The sequence below is a fragment of the Lepidochelys kempii genome, chromosome 26, assembly GCF_965140265.1.
Source record: "Lepidochelys kempii isolate rLepKem1 chromosome 26, rLepKem1.hap2, whole genome shotgun sequence".
NCBI classification, from domain to species: Eukaryota; Metazoa; Chordata; order Testudines; family Cheloniidae; genus Lepidochelys; species Lepidochelys kempii.
Window position 1 is genome coordinate 4,354,581 of NC_133281.1, and position 19,123 is coordinate 4,373,703.

At 46.6% G+C, this 19,123-nt stretch overlaps 1 long non-coding RNA gene across 1 annotated transcript in view; it reads right to left on the reverse strand.

Annotated features, from left to right (window-relative positions):
- Positions 1 to 4,579: 4,579 nt before the first annotated feature.
- Positions 4,580 to 19,123, reverse strand: part of LOC140903467 (uncharacterized) — a 60,651-nt gene continuing 46,107 nt past the window's right edge. Inside the window, exon 5 of the long non-coding RNA XR_012156250.1 lies at positions 4,580 to 4,788. This is a non-coding gene — a long non-coding RNA (uncharacterized lncRNA). The remainder of the gene's footprint in view (positions 4,789 to 19,123) is intronic.

Sequence of the window (19,123 nt, forward strand, 5' to 3'; positions counted from 1 at the left end):
ATTCTGTCATCAGCACCCTCCCATTTAAAGGGAGAGGGAGACCCGGCTCAAGCCCCTCTGCTGGTTGCAACTGCAGTGGTGTCACACACACACACACACACAGAGGAGGTCTCTCGTGGAGCCAGATCCACAAACTACTTAGGGCTTTATATACATTATACATCTGTCCGTGTGGTAGAGGCTTTGTGATCAAAGAAAGAGTAAATCCTGTCACCACTCTGCTGAGAGGTAGCAGATCTTGGGCCCTGGCAGGTTAGCTTTCAGTTGGAGAAGAAATCAGGGACACAAGTCTGAGTATATTCTTAGCGCAATGTGTTTATTTTTACACTGTCTACACCAGTCCTGGCACTCAGGCAATGCCTCAGGATCTCAGTCCAACACCAATGTCCAGTTCCCAGGGTGTAATTCAGCCTCACACATTGACGCTAGTTAGAGAAATTAAGGCAGAGAGCAAACTCCCTTGCTGCTTTCCACAGGTCCCGCAAAGAAACCCCATAAAAACCCCCACAACACAGCATTTCTTCCAAGACTAATGTGCTTGCACACCAAGAGAGCTTATCAGATGATGTGTACAAGCGCCACCTGGTGACCCCTGCCATAACAATATCAGCAGAGTCTTCCGGGTGGAATGACTTGCAGAGATGTGCCCTTTGCTTTTAGTGGGGAAAGCGGAAATTCATTATCATGCAGGAGGGGTGAACCCAGCAGAGCACTGACACTGAGCGCCAAACCAAACAAGTAGAGGCAGAGGACACTGAGGCAGTAGGGGCACTCAGATATTATACCCTAGCAAGAAGCAATGCTAGGAAACCTACCCTGTCCACAACCCTGTAGAAGCTGGCTTTTTCTTCTCTCGGGTGGAGTAATTTCAGGTCAGCTCCCTCTGAGTGTTCCCCACTGAAGACTACTGCTGCCCTTATCAGTGTTAATACATACTGACAGACTGGAGAATTTCCCCCCTCATTTAACTCAACAGAAAATATTATTCTGCTGTCAGCATTGTCCGGGAGCGCATGAAGGCAATGAACTATGGCTATACGTTCACCTGTCACATCCCAAGGGATGGGGATGGTTGGAGAGGCTCAGGTTAGGTTGCTGCGTGTTTGTGTGAGTGCATAAAAGAAAGAGAGAGAAATGATACATACTCCTTTCCCTCAGTCTATTTTACAGTGCATCTGGAATAAAAGTTACATAAGGAGCTGTTGTATCACTGCCTGGCCGGCACATAATGGGACAGTGAATGGAAGTCAAATGGGCTTCGAAGACCACCCCATCAAAATGTAACAAGGTTACTAAGAAAATCTGCCCAGCAGAGAGCTGTTTAAAAATATCTTTCATGAAAAGATATGTGGGATTTGTTGAAAATGAAAATGTGTTGTCAGTGAAAGAATCAGGTTTTTTTCATATCAGTAACATATGGTTTCAAATGGAAAGTTTTCAGTTTTAAACTGAAAATATTTGGTTGATGAAAACCAAAAAAAAAAGAAGGCTTATTTCTACTTATTTATATTTTTCACAAAAACCCAAACTTTTTTTTTGTAGGAAAACAAAAATTCTCAACCAACTCTGCCACAGATTGTCACAAGCTCCCAGAAGAGAAACCTCTCCGCAGAATCAGGAGGACAACCGAAGGATGGATGAAATCTAAAATGTGGGTCAAGCAGAGAAAGGAGGAGCAGCCTCAGAGAACTAGAATTCAGAGAACTCCCGACTCTTCCTTAATCACAACAGTAAATTCAGGTTTATCTTCCCACCTGTGTTTAAAATCACCCTATGACATTATTAACTGGTGGGAGGCAGGAAGAAACCATCACTATATAGTTTAGTTCATAATTGCACACTAGGGATTTTCATTTAGCATCTTCTGAAGCAGCTGATACTGGCCACTACTGGAGATGCAATACAGGATTAGATAGATTCCTTGTTTGATCCAGCATGGAAATTCCTGTGGTCTCCTCCAGTCTGACAAACTAAGCATGGTTGGTTGGGTCAGTGATCTCACTGTAGGAATTTTTGCTGATGAGTCAGTAGGTGCAAATCCTGCTCCAGCAGACCTTATAGAGCTTGGTGCCATGGGAGTGCAAAAATATGGGGGGGGTCATTAGGAGTAGAAGGGGAGCCCACTTTGGGTAGTGTTTGGGGTCCCATCTGAAGATCACCATGCTCCTGAAGAGGTGGAGCTCTTCCTTCTGACTGGGAAGGAATCAGGAAAGGCTATGAGTAGCCGAAAGGGCTTAGAGATGGCTGCCTGGTGGAGCAGACCTGTGTGTGTGCTGGCTGAGGCTTTCAAGAACCTCAAGGAGCCTGTGAAGGTTGACTTTGGTTGCTCTGTTTGTGCTTTTATCCTGGTTACGTAAGGGTATTTCATGTCAGCTTTGTCCAAGGCAAATCTCCAAAGACATGATCTGCTTGTGATACCTGGGGGTATCTTCAGAGAAGGCCCCTGATTTGTCATGGATGCCCAGGTGTTCAGGAGAGCATCCTGGATGGAAGACAGTTGGTATCCCTGTGGTGATGTACACCAACTCGACTGGAATCTACTGTGCTAACGCTACATGTCCACGCAAACACTGACAAGTGGCATTAATGGCTTCCATTACATAGGGGGAAGGTAGTTCTAAGCACGAGGTAAAACACATACACTGTAACCAACCATTGAGTCACCTGCGGCCTGCAACGTGTGCCTGATTAAATGTGAAACGAGGCCAGATGAGTAGCTGCTGCACACCGTGTTGTATTAGGTTGATTGGAAGGAGACAGCTGGTCCCCAGGCAGCAGCAGATAACTGCTTTACCCTGGCCTGGCATTTAGCAGATCCTCAGAGCCCTAAGAAACTTGGAGGGGAAAAAAGGAGAGAGATCCATGAATACTTAATTGCCATCTACAGTGTTTGACTGAGGCTTTTTGGGGGGGGGGGGGCGGGGGCGATCTCTGTCCATCAAATCACCTTTCAAGTGAGCAACAGAACAGTGGCTGTGGTTTCAGTCCAGACTGGGCCCAATACTATAATAAACACAAATATCTTCAGCCCTCTGATCGCATCCAGTGCAGATGCCACATGAACCCTAATTGTTTCCCTGTGCAGCACTACTGGATATCAGGGATAGACTGACCAGCATGTTTGGCATCCACCTGACTAAGCAACTGCACTGCCTGTTACTCTCCAGCACTTTGCTTGCCAGTAACATCACAGGAAGGCAAATGATTGCAGCCCTGCAAGATGGTCACAGCAAACCATGTGAAACTCAGATGGTTTTGCAATCGACTCAGCCTACATTCACGGAAGGCTTCCTCAGTGTTTTAGTCTGTCCATGTTCCTACATGATCCCTACCTCCATAGTGGAGGCCTATATGGCAGCTCGAAGCGTGCCTCCTGGCATGGGTAGGAAGACTCATGCTAGCTGTGCTTGAAGAAGAGCACTAAAAAGAGCAATATGTGCATTGTGGCATGGGTGGCAGCTCAGGTTAGCTGCCCGTGTCCAAGCCCATCTGAGCTCAGGTGCATTTCCAGAGCTGTGGATGAGGAGCTCAGGCCTGGAACAGCAGAGAGGAGTGAAAGTCAGGACTGAGGTGATGAAGGATCCCAATACTGAAACAGCAGGAGGCTGAGGGTGAGATGCAGTGGTTTTCAACCTGTGAGCCGTGGACCCCTGGGGGTCCGCACACTCTGTCTAAGATTTCCAAAGGGGTCTGCAGCTCCATTTGAAATGTTTAGGGGTCTGCAAATGAAAAAAAATGTTGAAACCCACTGTGTTGGAGCTATCCAGAATGGCAGGACGCTACGTTAGATTAAGAGACCCACTGTCCCATTATATGATAGCCTTAAAGACAGCCTTTGGGATCACATTGTCTCCTCACTCCCCCAGAATCACTACCCAGTGGGATATTTCCAGCATTCAATGGGCAGAATCCTTGCAGATAATGTCCCCTGGATGTTGCACAGAACAGCCACAGAGGAAGGAAGGAAGGAGGACAAAGGAACAAGAAAAGGAATCTAATCTATCTATCTATCTGGCCCCCAGCACTGTGCTATTTAAAGGGGACTGGGAGCTCATTCAGATGAGCTAGGACAGAGTGAAATTAATGATGGGGAAGACTGCAGTGATCTTAATGCTACATGATGGACTGTAAATGAGAGAGGTGTCTTTCTGCCTCAGCTGAGTGAGGAAGGCAGTTCTTTCCCCTTCCCTGAATAAGCCCATCTGCAACACTTCCAATTTGAATCCAAATAATCGTTGAGGTTTGGGATTCCGTGGCAAACTAGCTCTGAGTCTCTAATCCCACCACCTGATGTCAGGGGGTGTTGGGATTTGGAGCTAATTAATTCAGCCACCTGCAATTTTCACTCAGATGTGCTGCCTGTTTCTTTCCTTCTTTGACATATAACATTGTTTCAAAGGCTGCAGACAACAATACTGGCTCAACTCCTACTCCCCCTGCACAACTTCGCAATCCACCCCTCCACTACTCTCTCTCTTCATCTCTCTCTTGCTTCCTTCCCCTCCCTTCCTCTCTCCTTTGCTGCCATATCCATTTTCTAGATTCTTATCCAAAAATGCATCTGACGTTGAGTAATTTGTTTGGCTTTGTGGAAATAGAACCTTCGTGCTCCCTTTGATGCCTTCTGCAGAGTGACGTTCTCAGCATCTGTCCCACTCTCTTTGGCAGGTTTCATCTAAGCAGGAGAGGTTTGGCACTGACTGTTTCTGCTGGGCCAAGGCATCAGGTGATAAATATTGCAAGTTCTAGGAGACCCAGGAGTCTTGTCCTGATTTCTTTCCCCTGGCGCTGAAGGGACGGGAGAGAGAAACAAAAAGATAATTAGCTTGGAGTGTTCAGAGATGACATGGAAAAACTTGGTTCATTCCCTTTCAGCACAGAATGAAGTTTGGGTATGAACTATGTCAACTGCAAGCTTTTGGGAGTAGTGAACTTATCATCTTACTTGTCTTGTCAGTCTTTTGCTCCTATATAAATAATATATCATAATAACTATAGCTGGATTCACTTTCTCCACATTTGTGTAGGCCAGAGTTATTGTTATTTTGGTAGTGCCAACTAAATTTTGGGGTCCTTTGCACTGTGCAATATGCACACAAACAGTAGAAGACAGTTCTTGCCCTCAAGAGTTCACAATCTGAGCCCTAGTTCTGCAATGAGCTCCACACAGGCTGAGCCCTATACTGGTGCAGAAACATAATGACTGCCATGGGGGGAAGGGACTAGCTGCAGGGATCTGCCCACACAGAGATTAATGTAGGAGTAAGGCCTTAGTTTAGGATCAGAGGCAACAGGCCAGCGTGAGGAGGGGCAGAAAAGGATGGAGCAGCAGTGACAGAGGTGTGTTATTGAGTAGACTACCTGCATGCATTTATAGTTGTAAGGAGCAGATTAGCAGCTGTCATCACAGCTCGTCACCTGATGAGCCGGTTCTTGGGTTTCCGCCTATGCCGGTCTGTTTGAATTTCAGAAGAACCCAGAATCTCCACTGAGTTTCCCCTGGTTTCAAGAATGAAGCAAAACTTCACATTTTGTGCAATTTCTTTGCGCAACCATAAATTGACTCCAGGTTTTCTTGAAAATGGTCTAAGGTTCAACTGAAAGGTTTGTGGCTGGTCAGAAAGCTTTTGACCACCAATGTCTGAATGCCAGGAGTATCCCACACTAACTGAGTGTGGTTCTCGGACAGCCTCTGGTGACTGGCCCACACAGAGGTTGATGAGTCTGCTTCAGCTCTTGCTGACAAAAAGGAGCCTTTTAACTCAGGTAGCAGAGTTTAGGCTTTTAGATCCAGAGTTCTGGGGTTCAATCCCCACTGCCAACAACCCACTCATGCATGTCCCATTACAAAAGCAATTAAACTGAGAGACGACACTCAGCAAAACCCATAAACCCAGAAACATTTTGCTCAGTTTGGGATTCTCTGGCAAATATTTCATACTGTTACCATCAAAACTAGACTGCTAGTTACTTTCAGTTGTAGGAAATGCCTTCTTCTTTCTCTGCTGGGTCAGTGAGTGATATGTTACATTTGTCTATCTCACAAAGCGATGTAACATAAATAGTGTTTCATTAATAGCAGCTGTTAGTCATTATTGCCATCAGTACTAAGGCCTGCCATGGGAATTTAGGCAAAATTCTTTGGCAATGGTCTTGCCACAATGGTAAGTAACTTGGGTTGCTGCTGTTTTCCTGACAGAAGTATTTCTTTGGAAGCTACAGGAAGGTCAACAATGTTTTGGCTGAAGGTCAAGGGACACCTGCAATGATGGCTACAAACAGCCTAGAAGAACCCAACAGATCAAGGGTTGTTGCTGTTTGAAAGAGATAAAGTTATAACTACTTAATGTGCCTGGAAGTGAAATTAGAATGATCACATAATCTCATTAGCCTCTGACTACCAGTCCAGCATGGGAATATGAATCTTAATTGGTATTTTCCTATCAATACACCAAAGTTAGTGGGATTAGGGATAAGACTCTTAATACAACCTGGATTTTTGGAAGATGCTTCTGATTTTATTGTGATCAGGAAATACAGCCAGTGCAGAGATAAATGGCATAAGGAGAAGGTTCATTTATGATAGGAACAAGAACTTGAGTTTGCAAGGTATTGGAATATATAAACAGTCACACAAAAAATACACACCCTGTGCAAAGAAAGCCCAAGAAATCAGCAGCACAGGTATATGGGAAATTAAAATGCATCATTGTTTCTTGCTTGGGTAGGTCTCTGGGGGAGTCTTTTGATTATACCACATTGCTTAAAATAATACCCCGGAAAATATGCCACAATACATATTACCTAACCCCCAAACAAAGTACTCCATAAATTGCAGGAATTGCATTAAGTATTATATTTTTACAGGTTGATTAAAGTTAAGTGCATGTTCAAGCAATTTGCTGAACAGGGATGCTTTGCTGAATTGGGACCTAAATACATATCCAAGCACTTAGAGGGATTTTCACCCCTCTTCCCCCTTCTAAGCAGAGAAACAAGAATTCTTACATTAATTTGAATCTCCTGTCACGCTAACAAATGAAGAGCGGCAGATATAATATCCCATCAACCCAATCCCAAAACACCAGCTGCTCGCTTTGTCAGGGTGACCCAAAGTAAACAACAGGGTGTTGGCTGGTGTATTTTTCCACTGATGAAGCATAAACTCAGGATTCCTCAGAATGCATTAGCCTTCTGGAACATTCTTCCGAGTGTGACTGCCTTGCAGCAGATATCCCATGCCCATCTTTGTCAGCAGTGAAAGGCAGAGCTTTGCCCCTTTCATGGGAGCAAAAATGTCTGTAATAATCAAATCTGCAATTCTTTCCTGTTGTGGAAGTACTTCCCATTCATTCCCTGTCTGTCAGCTCCAAGCTGCATTTTTCTCTTTATTATGTCAGCTATAACATGTAGCTCAACCTCTCCAGCAACCCTCTGCAAGCTTTTCTTGTTCCTAATTTCTTTCACTTCATTTTTTACTGCACTCATTCCCGCCTTGGCGAACATTTTCCTTGGGAATTGGCTGGATAGACGGGAATACCCTCTAGGACATGCCCCAGAGCACAGGTCTCAACCAGTGGGTCAGGAGCAGCTTCACTTGTTTTGAGACACATCATGTCCTGCATGTCCACACACGATTGTAAGAGGCTGTAAAGTATCTCCTTATTCCCCTATAGTGTCTACCACAACACAGGTAGCAACACAAGAGAGGAAACAGCTTCTGCAGGACTGCTATTCCCTCTCCCAGGCAGATGGGCAGAGAGTGAGCAGGGATTGCAGCCTTATCCCCAGTGACTGAGCAGCATGCTGAGGAACATGGTATGCACCAGGCATAGGGCTGGAGGGAAACTGGAAAGCAGCTTGTGACTGTCTGGGTCACAGTCTGCTTCCTGGGCCGATCCTAGGGCAACTCAACTATGCACTGGCCCTTATACAAGGCTCATGGCAAAGCCACAGTCACAGTTTATCCTTTTATGGTTGTATGGGAGGCGTGGTCCCAAAAATGATGGGAAGTGAGTCCTGAAACTGTTTTCTTTTACAACATGCTGTCACAGTATGGGAGAGGTTCTGAATCACTATGCTAGGGTAGCCAGGGACAACCGGCCTACCTGACATTTGAAAAAAGTAAGGAAGAAAGTGTCTAAATAGGCACAGTGATTATACACAAAACTAACTATCTAGTTAAGCCAAAGAAAGTAGTGGAATCCCCTTCCCCCAAGTCACTTAAAATAAGAGGTAGAATTTAGTGTATTAGAAGTTATTTTCAAAAGTGACCTCGGCTTTTAGGAATCTACAGCCTAAATTTTTGAAGTATTTAAGCATTGCAAGTCCTAAATGATCTAGGAGTCTGTCTTTTTTAAAGTTACTTTTGAAAATGGGATTTAGCAGTCTACGTCACATAGGCTTTGCAACGCTGAGCAAAGCAACACATAAATACCTTTTCAAATATGGGTCCAAATCTGACTGACTTTCAATGAGACTTAGGCTCCTAAGTGTCTGAGTCACTTTTGAAAATGGGAGCCCTGGTCTACACTAGGACTTTAGGTCAAATTTAGCAGCGTTAAATCGATGTAAACCTGCACCCGTCCACACAATGAAGCCCTTTATTTCGACTTAAAGGGCTCTTAAAATCGATTTCCTTACTCCATCCCTGACAAGTGGATTAGCGCTTAAATCGACGTTGCCGGCTCGAATTTGGGGTACTGTGGACACAATTCGATGGTATTGGCCTCCGGGAGCTATCCCAGAGTGCTCCATTATGACCGCTCTGGACAGCACTCTCAACTCAGATGCACTGGCCAGGTAGACAGGAAAAGAACCGCAAACTTTTGAATCTCATTTCCTGTTTGGCCAGCGTGGCAAGCTGCAGGTGACCATGCAGAGCTCATCAGCACAGGTGACCATGATGGAGTCCCAGAATCGCAAAAGAGCTCCAGCATGGACCGAACGGGAGGTACGGGATCTGATCGCTGTTTGGGGAGAGGAATCCGTGCTATCAGAACTCCGTTCCAGTTTTTGAAATGCCAAAACCTTTGTCAAAATCTCCCAGGGCATGAAGGACAGAGGCCATAACAGGGACCCGAAGCAGTGCCGCGTGAAACTGAAGGAGCTGAGGCAAGCCTACCAGAAAACCAGAGAGGCGAACAGCCGCTCTGGGTCAGAGCCCCAAACATGCCGCTTCTATGATGAGCTGCATGCCATTTTAGGGGGTTCAGCCACCACTACCCCAGCCGTGTTGTTTGACTCCTTCAATGGAGATGGAGGCAATACGGAAGCAGGTTTTGGGGACAAAGAAGATGATAGCTCACAGCAAGCAAGCGGAGAAACCGGTTTTCCCGACAACCAGGAACTGTTTCTCACCCTAGACCTGGAGCCAGTACCCCCCGAACCCACCCAAGGCTGCCTCCTGGACCCAGCAGGCGGAGAAGGGACCTCTGGTGAGTGTACCTTTTAAAATACTATACATGGTTTAAAAGCAAGCATGTGAAAGGATTACTTTGCCCTGGCATTTGCGGTTCTCCTAGATGTAGTCCTAAAGCCTTTGCAAAAGGTTTCTGGGGAGGGCAGCCTTATTGTGTCCTTCATGATAGGACACTTTACCACTCCAGGCCAGTAAAACGTACTCAGGAATCATTGTAGAACAAAGCATTGCAGTGTATGTTTGCTGGCATTCAAACAACATCCATTCTTTATCTCTCTGTGTTATCCTCAGGAGAGTGAGATATAATTCATGGTCACCTGGTTGAAATAGAGTGCTTTTCTTCAGGGGACACTCAGAGGAGCCCATTCCTGCTGGGCTGTTTGCCTGTGGCTAAACAGAAATGTTCCCCGCTGTTAGCCACAGGGAGGGGGGAAGGTTGAGGGGGTAGTCACGCGGTGGGAGGAGGCAAAATGCGACCTTGTAACGAAAGCACATGTGCTATGTATGTAATGTTAACAGCAAGGTTTACCCTGAAAGAGTGTAGCCACTGTTTTATAAAATGTGTCTTTTTAAATACCGCTGTCCCTTTTTTTTTCTCCACCAGCTGCATGTGTTTCAATGATCACAGGATCTTCTCCTTCCCAGAGGCTAGTGAAGCTTAGAAAGAAAAAAAAACGCACTCGCGATGAAATGTTCTCCGAGCTCATGCTGTCCTCCCACACTGACAGAGCACAGACGAATGCGTGGAGGCAAATAATGTCAGAGTGCAGGAAAGCACAAAATGACCGGGAGGAGAGGTGGCAGGCTGAAGAGAGTAAGTGGCGGGCTGAAGACAGGGCTGAAGCTCAAATGTGGCGGCAGTGTGATGAGAGGAGGCAGGATTCAATGCTGAGGCTGCTGCAGGACCAAACCAGTATGCTCCAGTGTATGGTTGAGCTGCAGCAAAGGCAGCTGGAGCACAGACTGCCACTGCAGCACCTCTGTAACCAACCGCCCTCCTCCCCAAGTTCCATAGCCTCCACACCCAGACGCCCAAGAACGTGGTGGGGGGGCCTCCGGCCAACCAGCCACTCCACCACAGAGGATTGCCCCCAAAAAAGAAGGCTGTCATTCAATAAATTTTAAAGTTGTAAACTTTTAAAGTGCTGTGTGGCATTTTCCTTCGCTCCTCCACCACCCCTCCTGGGCTACCTTGGTAGTCATCCCCCTATTTGTGTGATGAATGAATAAAGAATGCATGAATGTGAAGCAACAATGACTTTATTGCCTCTGCAAGCGGTGATTGAAGGGAGGAGGGGCGGGTGGTTAGCTTACAGGGAAGTAGAGTGAACCACGGGGCGGGGGGTTTCATCAAGGAGAAACAAACAGAACTTTCACACCGTAGCCTGGCCAGTCATGAAACTGGTTTTCAAAGCTTCTCTGATGCGTACCGCGCCCTCCTGTGCTCTTCTAACCGCCCTGGTGTCTGGCTGCGCGTAACCAGCAACCAGGCGATTTGCCTCAACCTCCCACCCCGCCATAAACGTCTCCCCCTTACTCTCACAGATATTGTGGAGCACACAGCAAGCAGTAATAACAGTGGGAATATTGGTTTCGCTGAGGTCTAAGCGAGTCAGTAAACTGCGCCAGCGTGCCTTTAAACATCCAAATGCACATTCTACCACCATTCTGCACTTGCTCAGCCTGTAGTTGAACAGCTCCTGACTACTGTCCAGGCTGCCTGTGTACGGCTTCATGAGCCATGGCATTAAGGGGTAGGCTGGGTCCCCAAGGATACATATAGGCATTTCAACATCCCCAACAGTTATTTTCTGGTCTGGGAAGAAAGTCCCTTCCTGCAGCTTTTGAAACAGACCAGAGTTCCTGAAGATGCGAGCATCATGCACCTTTTCCGGCCATCCCACGTTGATGTTGGTGAAACGCCCCTTGTGATCCACCAGAGCTTGCAGCACTATCGAAAAGTACCCCTTGCGGTTTATGTACTCGGCGGCTTGGTGCTCCGGTGCCAAGATAGGGATATGGGTTCTGTCTATAGCCCCACCACAGTTAGGGAATCCCATTGCAGCAAAGCCATCCACTATGACCTGCACATTTCCCAGGGTCACTACCCTTGATATCAGCAGATCTTTGATTGCGTGGGCTACTTGCATCACAGCAGCCCCCACAGTAGTTTTGCCCACTCCAAATTGATTCCCAACTGACCGGTAGCTGTCTGGCGTTGCAAGCTTCCACAGGGCTATCGCCACTCGCTTCTCAACTGTGAGGGCTGCTCTCATCTTGGTATTCATGCGCTTCAGGGCAGGGGAAAGCAAGTCACAAAGTTCCATGAAAGTGCCCTTACGCATGCGAAAGTTTCGCAGCCACTGGGAATCGTCCCAGACCTGCAACACTATGCGGTCCCACCAGTCTGTGCTTGTTTCCCGAGCCCAGAATCGGCGTTCCACAGCATGAACCTGCCCCATTAGCACCATCATGCATGCATTGGCAGGGCCCATGCTTTCAGAGAAATCTGTGTCCATGTCCTGATCACTCACGTGACCGCGCTGACGTCGCCTCCTCGCCCAGTATCGCTTTGCCAGGTTCTGGTGCTGCATATACTGCTGGATAATGCGTGTGGTGTTTAATGTGCTCCTAATTGCCAAAGTGAGCTGAGCGGCCTCCATGCTTGCCTTGGTATGGCATCCGCACAGAAAAAAGGCGCGGAACGATTGTCTGCCATTGCTCTGACGGAGGGAGTGGCGACTGACGACACGGCTTACAGGGTTGGCTTCAGGGAGCTAAAATCAACAAAGGGGGTGCCTGTACATCAAGGAGTATTTCAGGCAGGACTGCACGGAGGGTTCCAATAAGAAATGGTGCACCTAAGTTATCGTTCTTATTGGAACAAGGAGGTTAGCCTGGCCTCTGATTGATACATGGCTAGATTTACCTCGCTGCACCTTCTCTGTGAGTGACTGCAGTGTGATCTAGAGGAATGAGTCCCCTAGACAGGGGAGGAGGCAAATGAGTACAAAACAAATCTGGTCTATTTCTTGTTCTGACCCACTCCATCTATCTTTTACATCTTTGGCTGGCAGCAGACGGTGCAGAAGGACTGCATGCCATCCACATCTCATGGCTGCTCGGCAGAAGATGGTACAGTACGACTGCTAGCCATCTTCATCTCTTGCCTGCCTGGCAGAAGATGGTACAATACGACTGCTAGCAATCCTCATCTCTTGCCTGCCTGGCAGAAGATGGTACAGTACGACTGCTAGCAGTCCGTATCGCCTGCCCGCTCACCATAAGACGGTTCAATAGGACTGACTGCAGGACTAAAGAGAATGACCTGGTCAAGTCACTCCAAATTTAGTCCCTGCACCCATGTCTGCCCAGGCGCTCCCAGCCGACGTGGCCAGGAGCACCTCGGACATGACGATGACGGCTACCAGTCGTACTGTACCGTCTGCTGCCACAAGGCAAGGGGTTGCTGCTACTGTGTAGCAATGCCGTACCGCGTCTGCCAGCACCCAGGAGACATAGGGTGACGGTTACCTGAGCGGGCTCCATGCTTGCAGTGGTATGGCGCCTGCACAGGTAACTCAGGAAAAAAGGCATGAAATGATTGTCTGCCCTTGCTTTCACGGAGGGAGGGAGGGAACGGGGGCCTGACGATATGTACCCAGAACCACCCGCGACAATGTTTTAGCCCCATCAGGCATTGGGATCTCAACCCAGAATTCCAATGGGCAGCGGAGACTGCGGGAACTGTGGGATAGCTACCCACAGTGCAACGCTCCGGAAGTCGACTCTAGCCTCGGTACTGTGGAAGCGCTCCGCCGAGTTAATGCACTTAATGCACTTAGAGCATTTTCTGTGGGGACACACACACTCGAATATATAAAACCGATTTCTAAAAAACCGACTTCTATAAATTCGACCTTATTCCGTAGTGTAGACATACCCTTAGGCTAGTATGTCATTTTGATGCCTTTGGAATTTTTACCTAAAAGAAAAATGTGAAAATATAAAAAAAATGATTTTTTTCCATTTTTGAAAATTAAATTGTACAAAACGAAATGTTTCCACTTTGAATTAGAAAAATTAAAACCAAAAAAATTACTGTGAGAAATCCCTTCCTGAGCAATCAAAATCGGCAATGAAACAAAACTAAACAAAAACCAGCCAAATAAATAATCTTGAACAAACAAAAACCAAGTGACAATAAAATGAAAAAACAACAAGAAGTTTCTATTTTTTGAGAACCAGAAACTTTCTAAAGAAATGTTTTTGTGAACACTTCTGGTTCTGTAAAACAGCCAAATATAACTGAAAAACATTTTCAGATTAAGATTTTTGACAATCTGTCTTTAGAACTGAATTGGACAAAACACTGGAGAATGAGCTGTGGGATTCAGTCCTGTACTGGGAATGGACTAGGTCATATAGTCATAAAAATGAAAGATGCCTCGGCCCATTTGATCATCGATTGTATCTTCCTGTTGGTGCATGATTAGGTACCACTGTATATTCTCTAGACATAGGTTGGGATTTTTAAAAGTGCTTTAGAGCCTGATCTTGCAACAAAGAATTCAGTCAAATTCATAGATTCATAAATCCAGTGGGATCTTAGGACTGGATGCACAAAGGGAGTTAGGCATTTTAATGCTGAGCATCAAAGTGCCCAATATTTAGAAACCTAGAAAATCACTGTGATTCATAAAGCCTGAGTGAGGCTGCTAGGCTCCCTATATAATGAATGGGGCGAGAAGGGCATCTTAGACAGCAATTCATAGAAGTCAGCACGCTAGAAAAGACGACGCCTAAGCTAGCCAATGGGAGATGCTGACAAAAGGGGTGTGTGCTAAGCACCACCCCTCTGTTATAAATAGGCACCTATCGCTGCTTGAGATTCTCAGCTATGAACCCTCGACTGGAGTTAGAGGCCTATGCCATTTTCACAGGAGGAGAAGGTGGTGGTGTCCACCTTATAGCTTTTAGCCCTGTAGTTAAAGTACTGTCCTGGGATTCAGAAGACCTAGGTCCATTTGTCTTCCCCACCCCCAAATTAGATGGGGAGAAAGTGTTTGAACAGGGGGTCACCTATTCCTCAGGAGAGTGCTCTAACCACTGAGCCATGGGATATTGAGCTCCCTCAGTCTCTCCTGTTGAAGGTGTTCCACTGTACATAGATAGAGTGATTAGAACAGGGGAACTGGATCAGGCATCTCCAACCTCCCACGTAGGAGCCCTAACCACTGGACTACAGAGTCATTCTCACACTCTCTCCGCTGTGGATAAATACTTAAATAGTCATTGGGCCAGAGTGAAAGTGCCAAGGGAACTTGTACCCTGAAAACATAGACACAGAATGCATTTAGGCACCTTCTGGGTTCAGCAGCAGTTTTGTGGATCGCAATGGCCCTGAAACTGGAACTTAGGCTCCTAACTCCTTTGGTGCCTTCAGGCTTTTGCCACTAACTTCAGTAGATACAAGATTGGGACCTAAGTGACATAGGAGCACAAGTCTCTGACTTAGGCACTTTTAAAACCCCGCCCATTATCTAACACATTCTGACCCTAAATTGGTTAGTCTCTAAGGTGCCACAAGTACTCCTTTTCTTTTAGCGAATACAGATTAACACAGCTGCTGCTCTGAAACCTGTCCCTCTAGTGTCCATGGTGGTGTGGTACCACCATCAGCACCATGGACAGTGCATGAAATAGGAAAACACACAGGAACAAGAGGCAGCTATGGGAAACAAAAGCGGAGCAGAAAAGAGGAACAGATCTTGCTGATTAATCTCAGCATTTTGGAACAGAGTTTTAAAGGTATTTAGGTGCCTAAAGATGCAGCTAGGACTTGCTCAAGGTCACACACAAGGTCAGTGGCATTCTGGGGAAATAAACCAGCTCTTCTGATTGCCAGTCCAGTGCCTTAGCCACTGGACCATGCTGGCTATGTAAATAAGTTTCAGAACCTTTACAAAGATTCCCTTTAAGTTTGATTCTGAGAGTGGATGAATGAATGTTAAAGCAGATGGGGTACTATGTCTGGATCTATTTTTTCTTTCTGCCAGGGATTGCTGCAGATTTTTGGACAAGTCTAGCAGCTGTTTCTTTACGTTCACTGCAGTCTTGAAGATGTTAATACTCTGAACTTTATTCTGATTTTTTCATGAACAGTGACTTGAGCCCTAAAAGCAAAGAACTATCAATATTCATACAGTTATTTCTGCTCTATTCACCCTCAGGACCTCTCACAGGAGGAAGTTAAAACCACAGAAAACTACAAATGCTTCCTATTCAGGAAGGCTGGGGCTTTAATCTGATCTAGCCCTTCTCAGGCTCTTATACAGTGCCCAACACCATAGTATCTGGGCTCCTGAACGTGTCCCTGCCACTTAATTTCTTCATGCCAGGCATATCCTGCTGTCTAATTAAATGTATCATTTTCTCTTCTGAGTAACATTTCAGTGATAAATGGAATCCTTGGCCTCACAGAACAGGCTATTTTGTGTGTAGATATTTGAGTCAGTTTGCAAAACAAGCTCGCTGTGCTGCAGATATATTCTCCTGGTTATTATAATACAGCTCATCAAGAAAGAGAGTAGTCCACGTCACACAGGACGAAACACCAGGGATGTCTAGACAAGAGGCTCATCAGCAAGTAGGAGCTCAAGAATGGTTCCTAACTTGTGTTTAAATGGGGCAGATTGCAGCCACCCTGGAGGTGCTACCTGCAAGACAGCAGGCCCATAGTACAATGTACTATCTTGATCGCAGCAGCAGACAGTACATTTGTGATGAAGCATGGCATACTGGGACTTGGCATGTTAAATAAAGCATTCATCATCCACACCGTAGAACAGTGCACTCTGCATGAGGCCCCCGGGTTGCAGCATGAACAATCTTCCATTACGCTAGCTTTTCTGATATGGACTACAGCTTAGCTAAACACCAAGCTCCTAAATGAGAGTGGAGAACTCTGCTTTGCTATTTGTAAGAGACGAGAATGTCTTTTAGTAGCATCACTGACAGAGGAGGAGCGTGGCCTAGTCGTTTAAGCAAGTGTCTGTGAACTAGAACGCCATTACGTTGGGAATAGAATGCTGAACATGCTTTCTTGGAGTATGTTACGCAGCAACTATTGTATCACATTCCAGACAGGGTGTAGTCTCTCATTAAAAATAGAAAACAAAGCAGAGACTCAAGGCAGAATGAAACATGTAGTTTGTAGTACATAGCTACAGCTAGTTTAAAAACAGGGGAGGAAGGTTGTGATTTTTTTTTCTGAAATCTCAAACTTCAACCAAATTTTGAAATTTGAAACATTTTGACCAATAATGTAGGTGAGCAAAAAAGAGACAGTTTATGAAAATTTAACAAATATCCCCCTCCCCTTTTTAATTTAGAAATTTTAAAACCTGACATTGCATCAAAGTTTCCAAAATTCAAAAAAATTCTGAGCACCTTTATTTAAAGCGGTTTTCTTTAATACACTTCTCCTGTTGAAAAACTCTTGAGGTTCCCTGTATTATTACACATCTTGGCCATGGATTTGCAATGGGCCATTGGGCAAATCATTTTGCCTTTCTGTGCTTCCGTTGTCTTAGCTGTAAAAGAGGAATCTTTATATTTCCTACCAATACAGCCATATTGGAAGGCTTTATAAGTCAATCTTTGTAAAACGCTTTTATTTTTACTCATTCATTCATTATTTGCATTGGGTTAGCGCTTCAGAGCCCCAGTCATGTACCAAGACCCCATGGTGTTAGGTGCTGTACAAAACACCCAACAAAAAAGACAGTCCCTGCCCTGCAGAGTTTACAGTTTAAATTAGGAGTGGGCAAACTTTTTGGCCCTAGGGCCACATTGGGTACAGAAATTGTATGGAAGGCCAAGTAGGGAAAGCTGGGGGAGGCTATGCCTCCCCAAACAGCAAGGCATGGCCTGGCCCCTGCCTCCTATCCAATCCCCTGAACCCACACCCCTGACTGCCCCCCAGGACTCCTGTATCCTATCCAAACACCCCTGCTCTCTGCCCCCTGACCATCCCCATGGGACACTTGTCCCCTATCCAATCCCCCCGCTTCTCACCCCCTGACCACCCCCGGGACCCCCTACCCCCTATCTAACCCTCCCTGCTCTCCCCACCCCACATTACCTATGTGGTGTGGGAAAGGGGGTGCTCAGTCCTTTCCCTGTGCATTTCCCCTGCTCGTTTGGCTGCTCTTCATAGAATATGAAGGTTGGAAGGGACCTCAGGAGGTCATCTAGTCCAACCCCCTGCTCAAAGCAGGACCAATCCCCAACTAAATCATCCCAGCCAGGGCTTTGTCAAGCCTGACCTTAAAAATATCTAAGGAAGGAGATTCCACCACCCCCCTAGGTAACGCATTCCAGTGTTTTACCACCCTCCTAGTGAAAAAGTTTTTCCTAATATCCAACCTAAACCTCCGCCACTGCAACTTGAGACCACTACTCCTCGTTCTATCATCAGCTACCACTAAGAACAGTCTAGATCCATCCTCTTTGGAACCCCCTTTCAGGTAGTTGAAAGCAGCTATCAAATTCCCCCTCCTTCTTCTCTTCTGCAGACTAAACAATCCCAGTTCCCTCAGCCTCTCCTCATAAGTCATGTGTTCCAGTCCCCTAATCATTTTTGTTGCCCTCCACTGGACATTTTTCAATTTTTCCACATCCTTCTTGTATGTGGGGACCAAAACTGGACATAGTACTCCAGATGAGGCCTCACCAATGTCGAATAGAGGGGAACGATCACGTCCCTCGATCTGCTGGCAATGCCCCTACTTATACATCCCAAAATGCCATTGGCCTTCTTGGCAACAAGGGCACACTGTTGACTCATATCCAGCTTCTCATCCACTGTAACCACTAGGTCCTTTTCTGCAGAACTGCTGCTGAGCCATTTGGTCCCTAGTCTGTAGCGGTGCATCCTATCCAAACACCAAATCTCCTCCTGGCAGTCGGGCAGGGCTCGCTCCCTGTCTGGGCTTGGCTGCTGGGGACAGGGGCCAAGCATGCTGGGGTGGAGGGGGGCCCTGGCTTGCTCTACCCCGTCCCCAGCAGCAGGGCCCAGGCCCCTTAACCGCCCCCTCTGCAACCCCACTGCTCCTTGCCCCCCCCCAGAACTCCTCCGCTCCCTGGAGCACCAGGTCTGGCGGCCCTATAGCCGTGCCACCTGGCCGGAGCTGCAGCCACTCTGCTCAAGCACTGGGGGAACTGTGACTGCGAGTGAGTCAGGGAGGGAGGGGAGCTGAAGGGGAGGGGCCAGGGGCAAGCCTCCACCCCACTCATCACACTGCCAGGGAGTTGGGCTGTCTCTTCCGCAAGCCTATCCTGATCCCACTCCCCGGCAGGAGCTCAGGGGCCAGAGGGAAGGGTCCTGCGGGCCGGATGTGGCCCGCAGGCCACAGTTTGCCCCCCTCTGGTCTAAATGCAAAGAGACCGTTAACATTTCATAAAATCATCAGTGTGGTATCTGGGTGTACATTACATGACTTAAATTGGGTCCAAATAATAATAGCCTCCCCACACACACACACAGCTTGTAAGCCAGGACACAGAATGCTTTGAGTCTTGACTATGGAAAACACTAAAGAAGTGCACAGACAACAGCATTTAATCCTGTGTAGCAAGCCAGGTCAAGGTCTACAACCTACTTAAAAGTCCCACACAGGTCTTATGATAGCCCTCTCA